This window comes from Peromyscus eremicus, chromosome 8a, assembly GCF_949786415.1.
Source record: "Peromyscus eremicus chromosome 8a, PerEre_H2_v1, whole genome shotgun sequence".
NCBI lineage: Eukaryota > Metazoa > Chordata > Mammalia > Rodentia > Cricetidae > Peromyscus > Peromyscus eremicus.
The window spans coordinates 25,762,237-25,771,920 of NC_081423.1; the positions used below are offsets into that span (position 1 = coordinate 25,762,237).

Sequence of the window (9,684 nt, forward strand, 5' to 3'; positions counted from 1 at the left end):
TAAGCCTCTGTGTAATTTTATAAGTGGCTGTAGGACTACAGGTGGGAGAGATTTGTCGGACAGTGGGCCCAGGTGGGACAGAGAAACTTCCCCCTACAGTCATTCTGTCTTTGTACAGAAATGACACCACCGTTTTCTTTTTTTTTAATTAAGACATTTTTCATTTATTTTACATACCAATCACAGATCTCCCTCTTCCTTCCTCCTGCCCCTCCAGCATTCCCCCCCGCAACCCACCCAGATTCCTTCCCAGTAAAGATATGGCCTCCCATGGGGAGTCATCAGAACCTGGTGCATTCAGCAGAGGCAGGTCCAAGTCCCTACCCCTGCATCAAGGCTGTGCAAGGTGCCCCAACATAGGTAGGGGCTCCAAAAAGCCAGCTTATGCACCAGGGATGGATCCTGATCCCATTGCCAGGGGACCCTTAAGCAGATCAAGCTACACAACTGTCTTGCTTATGTAGAGGGCCTAAAGAGAAGAGGGATTCTATGAGCAAGGGGCATCAAGATCATGATGAGGAAACCTACAGAGACAACCAAACCAAACTAGTGGAAATGCATGAAATTTAGATCAACACCTGTGGAGTCTCCATGGGACCGGACACCACCATTTTCCATAGCACTTGATTGTACTATCCAAGGTTTATGACCAAAATACGTAGCAGAGTGGTAGAAAACCTCCTTCTTTTATGGATTAGACATGAAGGGAGGCAGATAAGGCTGAAAGTACTCGTCCACGCCTTAAGCATACAAAGAGCTCTGATATGCACAGTAGTATCCTGACCCAGAGAAGCCTGAAACTGGACCCTCAAGATGACAACTGCCCACCTAAAGACCCAGAGCCAAACCAAGAAATACCATGGCGGCTGGAAGCGAAGCCTGCCAAAATAAACACACACATAAATACCTCAGCCCTTTTTTTAATAAACAAGATTGCTTGCAATTTCCCAGAGCCTGTGTCGTTGGTTCTGCATCTGCCAACCTCCTGCCTCTGGGATCAGAGACAGCGGGATCCCAGCTGCAGAGCAAGCAACAATGAAGGAGTGTCCTTTCAGGATGAGTTTACAGGACAGATTATATTTTGAACAAACAATACAATATAACTCAGAAAGAGAATCTGAAAGGGATCCCTAACTAAACTAGCAGTCACAGGAAGCTTGATACGGTTCTAGCTCAGTATTCTCATGAAGGAGATGTTGGCCAAAATACTGTGCTCCAGAGAGCCTCTCAGGTAACAGCAACATCAGGTAAAAGCTTCGTGACTACATGCACATGAGCACAGACTACTTGGAGAAGTGGAACAAATCAGTTAAAAAGAGAAGAGAAGGATGTTTTGAGATGAAGCTGTAGACGTGAGCAGGTGAGAGCTTGTACAAGCCTTGGAGGGCCCTTTAAGAATTTGGGCATTTTTCCCAGTGGGGAGTCACTAAATTATCTTTAGCATAGCAGTGACATAATCATTCTTTGGAAATTTTGGCTGCTATACAGAAACATCACTGAGGTGAGCTCCAGCACCTTAGAGTGCTCCCCCACATTCTCTTAATAGTAATTGTCTTAACTGCTTAAGAAAGGAAAAAGGCAACTGTGTTTCTCACTTAGCTACTGTAATAGAGTTACCTATTAGAGCCTCCCAAATACTGAGAGCAGAGGCAGTAGCTTCCTCCCTTTATCTCCCAGGGAGCTGCTTAAACCTTATCATTTATAGTGGTTCAGGTTCTCTGCAGTCACAGGAACCTTTTTTTATCCCCTCATCCCCCTGATGCAATGAGGAAAGCCAATGGTGACTGGGCAAGTCTTACAAAAAGCTCTTTGGCCTTTTTAGTAAGGGGTGGAACTCAGCAGGGGATTGTATCCATTTGCAATAGGAATATGTAGAAAATTACTGCTGAAGAGCACATTCAATTTGGAAAAGGTGCAGCATGTGCTTCAGATGTTGTCAGCAGAAATGAGTGTCACCATTCTGTTGTCATGGCAACTATCATTACATTCTAATGTGAACTCAGGTCTGCCTTGGCCATTCAGGGGAGAACTCAGGGATCCCTCAAAGAGTATGCAATTTATTCCTGCCTTGCTTTCTGCTACCTGTAGCCAATTGGCTCTCCAATAGTCGTTAACTGCCAGCTGTTTGGGGTCAATTAGCAGAAACCAAAAAAAGTGGAAATAACCAGTTTATGTCTTCACTAGTTAAATGTCTAGGAAAGTCTCAGTTTACCTTTTGTGAAAAGCAAACTATGGAATAACAATTTCCATAACTCGAAAGCATCCAAACTCCAAGTCCACTCTGTGTTAAGTGACCAGAAGTAGTCCAACATGACTGTCCAACCCATGGAAAGTAGGAACCTCTGACCTTCTACTGAGTGGCCTCATGCCACCATGAAGTTAAGGCCAAGGCCTGGGAAAATTCACAACGAACTTGATGGAGCAGGTATGTATAGCAGAAAATAGTATTGCAGTTAGTAAAGATGGCTGCTAATAACTTTAAAGTTAAAACTGTTCTTTAATTAACAATGACTTTAGATACTTAGGATTCAGCTAATTAAGTTTTACTTCCCCATATCTTACCATAATATTGATTGCTAGGTGTGGGGATTTAGGGAAGAATTGAATTTCTTTCTTTTCACTATGACCACAAAGGTTTTCATTTGAAATAAAATCACATAAATTTGTATCAATTACAAGTTGCTGTTGCTTTCTTCTCAAGTGTCATCGTTTGTCTTGTTTATTTTCTAATAAATCGCTATCAGATGGCTACTCCATTCAAATGCTAAGATCATGGAAAAATAGGAATAAGCCAACAGGTCAATCAGTTACCTCCTGAACCCTACATTCTATAGGGACTGGGGGAGATTATACACGAAAGGAAACACCCTACACAATTTACAGATATCTGATCCTTGTCGTAAGTCATGAAGCCTGTTGTGAATGTGCAGAACGAAGAAAACAGGAATTCTCCGTGTATTCAGCAGATAGTAGGCATGAGAAGAAGGGACACAATTTGGGAAGAACATCCGTATCACTGTGGGCACAGAGGCTGTCTTTGGTAAGAGGAATAGAAGAAGAGACCAGCAAAGTGGAGAAGGGAAAGGGACCTCAAACATGACGGGAAGTTGGATTAATACAGACAAAGATGTAACTTCTGTGGGTTAAGAAGGCTTTTATGCTTATTTATAAAAGCAGTGTGGATAGGGAAATCAGATGTCATTTGGATATATGACACATGCTGTTCTTCTGCTAACCCAATAGAAAGGGATTGGCAAGGAGGCTGTCACTTCCCTTCAAGTAAAAATGGACGGAAATACGTGATAAAAATTCACTAGCATTGAAGGAAGTAGGGAAAATAAGTAGAGAAGATGGCAAAGATTAGTAGGCTGAATACTATCAATGAGGTCAGGCATGTTAAGATGCATGGCTATAGATGGTTGAAGACTACAGAAAAATAATGCAAGAAGCAGACAAGAACAGGAGGATCATTGCGGATGTAAATATTGCCATGCTTCCTTCACTTCCGGATTCTTTAGCATGTGATTATCATCTGTCTCTAGCCTCAATGCTCTGCTAGAAGACTCTGAAGGTTTGGCCTTGAAATGGCAGTTCCTGTTCTCTACTAAAATATACAAATTGTAGACAAGATGAAACAGGTTTTCATGATCTAGTATCTCTAGTTTGGTAATCCCCAGGATCCCCTACTAAGTGTTCCAGGAACTGCTAGATCCTGGGCATACAGGCAAAGATTCTCAGGGTGCAGTGTGTCTTGACACAGTACTTACAGAGACAAGCTTATGCAGGTGACTACGATTATGCCACTTTCCCTTTTATTCTAGACAAGTCACAACATCAAAATCCACACAATGAATTGAAAAAAAATTTACCAAAGTAATTACCATTTTTTTCTCAAAACGTTCACTTGCTTTTATCATTTTGGTTTGTAGCAATGGTCCTCCACAAATCTGCAGGCTATTTTATGGCTAGTTATGTAGTTCCTTCACTGTCTCTTCATTCTCTCCATTTTCTGAACATTCTTATAACCCTCTACTTTATTCCAGCATAAAATCCCCCAAACTACTTAACACCATCACTTCTCAAGCCAGCAGTCCATATCTGGTCTGCTGCAACCCACTATTTACCGATATTATTTCACTGGTTATTCCAGTTTCATATATTTCTCTCCATAGCCAGTGTGATCAACACAGGTCAAAAACATGCCTATTGCAGAAACTACTGGGCAGTTTTAGCCGACATGTCTGCCTATCTGTGAAGTAGGCAAAGTTGACCTCTCTCCATCTGAGCTTCTGAAATGCCGACTCCTGATTCAGTACAAAGTCATTTGGGAGCAATGATTATTCCCGGTGTCTTTTTAGCAGCTTCTTTCCTCTGGACAGTTCTTCAAACGTGTTTTGTTCTTAGATGCTCATTTTCACCAGACATTATTCTTGCCTTTTATACCCCACTTGGTATGTTTACATACACTTTATGATCCATTTATGTGATTTGGGGACTCGAATTTTATTTTATTTTAAATTCGTGTGCATGCATGTGTGCGTGCATGTGTGTGTGTGTGTGTGAAAATACATGGTGGTGCCCACAGAAGCCAGAAAGAAGGTGTCAGGTCCTTTGGAGCTGGAGCTACTGGCAGTTGTGAGTCTCCCAACGTGGGTGCTGAGAACTGAACTCTAAATCCTCTAGAAGAGCAAGAAGCAATCTTAACTGCTGAACTGTTTTGCCAGTCCAGAATCTCCACTTTATCCTTGATTCTAGTTACAAAGTTCCAAATTTATTCATATAGATTCATGTTAGGGGTGCATTTGAATCAGCTCAAACTGACCGGAGCTGGCTGTGTTACATCACAGGGTTGCCGTCTACAACTCATCTCCCGCCAAAACCTCAGCCCTCTGTTGCTCTCCAACATTCACATCTAATTGGTAGCTAACCGTCACTGACTTTATCTTGTAAATATTGTCAACCCTCTCCACTCATTGAAAGGGCTTCGCCATTATCAGGATGTCTACATCTTTCCCTAGACAACAACTTCTAATTCTCTCCAGCCTTCAATGGCTTGTCCTTGCTTTCAGTTTCAATTCTAAGCTATTTGATAGCAAAAACACTTCACTGACTGGCCAAATCCCTTTTCTTTCTCTTTTCTGGGAACAGGTGTAAGTTTGTGTTAACTTTGTGATAAGAGTTGTTGCAGTATTAATTCTTAGACTGATTGTAGACCCTGGGAAGGTTACTTCTTTCCTTCTATGGAGCTCACACTGTCCTTGAAATCAGAGCAATAGTTCTTCCTTAGCCACCAGATCACTGGGATTGCCACAGTGTACCAACATGTCCAGTTTAGGAGGCCTTTCTCATCACAGTTCCCTTGTCTTCTTCACCTCAGAGCTTAATGCTGAATTCTCTCTCTCTCTCTCCTCTCTCTCTCTCTCTCTCTCTCTCTCTCTCTCTCTCTCTCTCTCTCTCTCTCTTTCTCTCTCTCTCTCTCTGGAGCTTTGATATATTGCAGCCCAGCTGAACAAAAATCGTCTATCTTCCTAGTTCTGGTATTGTAAGCTTATCCCACTGTACTAACTACCTTTTCTCATTGCTGAGATCAAATACTCAACAGAAGCTGTTTAAGGAAAGGTTTCTTCTGGCTTGCTCTTGGAGGGTACAGTCCATCACGCCTGGATTTACAGTGGTGGGAACTCTGAGAGGAAGCGGCTCACATTGCTTAGGCAGTGAGATAGGAAGCAGAGAGCAATGCATACTGGAATTCTATTAGCTTTTTCCTTTTTATGTAGTCAGGGACTCCAGCCTATGGATTCATACCCAACTTCGTGTGTAACTTCATATTTTAATTAACCTTATCTAAATAATACTTCACAGACATGCCCAGAAATTTACTTCCATGATGTTTGTAAATCTTATTGGGTTAACAATTAATATTAGCTGTGACAACCACTGTCTTAATTACTGTTCTATTACTATGAAGAGGCACCTTGACCAAGGCAACACATAGAAGAGAGCATTTAAATGGTAGCTTGCTTACAATGTTAGAGGGTTGGCCCATGATCATAATGACAGGAACAGACAGGCATGTCACTGGAGAGCTGAGAGCTGAGAGCCATACATCCGAATCCACAGCCACAAGGCAGAAGGAGAGAGACTGGGCCTGGATGGGCTTTTGAAACCACAAATACTACCCACCCCAAGTGACATAAATCTTCCAACAAGGCCACACACCCTAATCATCCGTAAACAGTTCCAATACCTGAGGAGTAAGCATTGAACTATCTGAGCCTGTGAAGGCCATTCTGATTCAAACCACTACAACCACTATACCCAACTTACAGTTTTCTTTTATATCATTTCCTGTTCTGCAAAATGTCTCTCTCCTACTGTGGAATTTGAGCTCATGGAAACATTTTATTGATGTGTGTGATAGCTGTACTTATCTGTACTCAAATATGGAAATTCTCCATAAATAATTAGTCCAAAAATCTAGGAACTTTTATAGAACTTCTATATTCTGATATTCTTTCTTTTTTTCTTTTTGAGGGGGAGGGGATTCAAGACTGGGTTTCATTGTGTAACAGCCCTGGCTGTCCTGGAATTCATTCTGTAGACCAGATTGGCCTCAAATTCACAGATGTCCACCTATCTCTGTCTCCTTAGTGCTGGGATTAAAAGGTGTGTACCACCACACTCATCTTTAATAATTTGATATTCAGTAACAGTAAAATTACAAGCTATCTCAATTAGGCAGTTGGCTTATGTTATTTCAAATTTGACCATATCTATAAAATAAAGATTATATCCCAACATTCCACATACTAACAAGCTCTTTTTTTTTTATCATTTAGCAATACTACTTGGTGGTTAAAAAACTAGTCTACTAGGTAAAAATCTTAGCCTCCCTACAGGATAGTTGTTGAACATGAAATGATAGTTTGCCATACATTCTAAGAGCAAAATAAAATAACCAAACATTTTTACAAAAACAATTTGGCAATGCATGTTCACAGTCTTTTAAAACTCATTTCAAGTGGTTCATACCTGTAATACGAGCACTATGGAGACAATGAAGAGGGTTTGTGAGCTGGAAGCTAGCCTAGACTATGTAGTAAGCTACAAGCCAATTTGGACTATATAATAAGTCATTGTCTTTAAAAAAATTATTAATTAAAAACTTATATCAAATCAGACATTTTGTTTCTAGAAATCTAGATTCATCACAGTGACATTATGTCTACAAGTCTGATGGACAAGAGTTGAAATAATGCTGGAAACAGATGATATAGTCATTTAAAAAACAAAACAAAACAAAAAGTAGTCATTAAAATTAATGTTTTAGGGAAGAAAAATATAAGTAAGCAATCAGAACTGTGAGACATCTCTAACATTTACATTTTGGAAAATATAGATTAAAATTATATGTTGTTTTAGAAAATACAACACACTACATATAATAATAAAGACATTCATGACTTATCTTTAATCATATATGGAACTTATAATTTAAATGAGTTATTCTAAGGAAATGTTTTGTTTACACAAAATCAATTTGTGGCCTGCCTGCTTTCCCAGGATTTCTTTCAGAAGTGATTATGTCCATGTGAAAAAACCAGCTTTCCACAAGATCCTGTGCCACAAGCTGTCCTTCATGTAGATGACTACAAAGGGTAATTAAGTACTTCCTGCCTGACCAGGAAATAAGAGCTAAGAGCTTGATAAACAAAATAGCTCACTTAAAAAAAAAAAAAAAAAAAAAAAAAGAATATTGATGGCGTTAGTCAATTAGCATAGAAATAAATGACAAAAGCTGTGCTAAAGTGAGGAACAAGGGAAGCCCAGGAGAAGAAATAATTTATGGTCACGAAGTGTTAAGACTACAAAGGACCAGAGGCCCACACAAAGGAGCAAGGTGCTGAACTGCTGTCAAGGCCTCACACAAAGTGTGAGCCTGGTCTGTTTCTAACAATTTTATTCCTCTATCCTTTCCTCCTCTGCTGGTGGCCTCCATGCCTAGGTGGTCATAAGATAGACATTTCATACAAATGAATCCCATGCTTCTCATATTTGAGATCCATTGAGCATGTCACTTTTTCTTGTAACTAGGTAGCTCTAGTAAAATAAAACATTTCCAGTTCCTATATGTAGAATGTAGTTGTACAGTCATTTAAAGATTTAATGATTCTTCCTCTCTATTGACTTCAAATTATTGTTAATAATTTCACTGCCTATGTGAGCTTGAGATCCTCATTATATCCCTAAGCATTTTAAAACTCAAAATTCAATTGTATCTAGCACTACACTGAAAGGACCAAGCAGATGCCATAATAGGCTGCTCAGTCTTCTCTCAGAGATCAGGCCTCAATTTCAGTTTCCTGAGACTTGAGCAAGCAGTCTCTGGGAGGGTCATGAACAAAAGACATAGTCCTTACAGTAGCTCCCTTTCTGCATGTACTCTGACTGCTCAAAGTTCAGCCAGTTGTTTACTGTCTGAGACCCCTCACCAACTTAGAGCTATGTGCATGAGTCAAGAACAGAGCCTGGACCACAAAGCCAGCCCCCACAGTCAGTATGTACTAGGCCATCCATCCCCCATGCCAGCTCAAGGACAAAGCATGGGACTTGTCCTGGACTGCCCCCAAAGTGGTAATTGTAACCCCCCAACCAGTAAATTCAAAGGTTACATACCCTCACCCAATTAAAAGAGAACAGAGACCTTCAAAAATAAAAATAAACCAATCCGAGTTGCACCCATGCCAAACCCCCAACACCCCCCCATTCCCCACGCCCCCCACCCCCAGCCTCAACTGCCCTGAAGGGCTTGTGGTTTTGCCCTTAAATAGCTAGCCTTACAAAGAAAGAACAACTCCTCCCTGCCTCACTGTATTGGGTATAGGAACGAGTTCCCTGCTTAGGCTTGTACCTACAGAATAAACCTTGCTGTTGCATTCTGGACATCCAGTCTTCAGTGGTCTCTTTGGGGTCATGATCTGGGCATACCAACACCACCCATCATAAGACAAGACACATGCAGTCTTCATTGTTGTTATGTGTTATTTTGCTATTCATTTGTTCAAGTTAATCTTTGTTTAAGTTAATCAATGATCATTTAATAATTTTTCTAGATGCACTGTGCTTTGGTCTGAGAATACAATTAGTAAGATGACCATGAACACTCACTGTTGGGCGTTTCTCACACAGGGATCCTGTCTCAAACAGCTTTGACGAATCAAGCTTTCAGACTGGAGAGTAAGTTTGTGAGAGAACAACAGATGTCTCCTGCTATCTAGAAGGTTTTCAACATTGGTGGAGTAAGTTTAATCAATAGTATCTAGGGATTTTTAAGTTGTTGAAAAACTGGAAGACAAAAGCTAATTGGTTTTGTTTGTTTCTTCCAGGACAGAAGATGACTGATTTCTTCCTCCTGGACTTCTTGATCTGGACTGATAAATTTATTAAAAAGTTGTTTAGTTCAGGACCTGTGTTTCGTAAAGTGGGGTTAATGGGATCATGCAGGAGTTTGACCAAATGGTCAGGATCCTTTATGAGGGCCTTTTTCTAACTGCCTAGATCCCTTCAGCACCCTGTCTCATAACCTTACAGAATTTACAGTTCAGTAGAGGGAAGTAAATCAGATTCTTTGATGTCCATAAGACCTAATTAAATATCACTTCTTTGGTTAGTTGGGAAAGCTAG

At 40.5% G+C, this 9,684-nt stretch overlaps 1 long non-coding RNA gene across 2 annotated transcripts; it reads left to right on the plus strand.

Moving 5' to 3' along the window:
- Positions 1-2,004: 2,004 nt before the first annotated feature.
- LOC131915954 (uncharacterized) lies at positions 2,005-9,463 on the plus strand. 2 transcript variants are annotated; one of them, XR_009380478.1, is made up of 4 exons: positions 2,005-2,425; positions 7,564-7,658; positions 9,190-9,299; positions 9,387-9,463. It is a non-coding gene; the product is annotated as an uncharacterized LOC131915954 (long non-coding RNA). The 2 variants fall into 2 exon arrangements; XR_009380479.1 differs by lacking the exon at positions 9,190-9,299.
- The last annotated feature ends 221 nt before the right edge of the window (positions 9,464-9,684 follow it).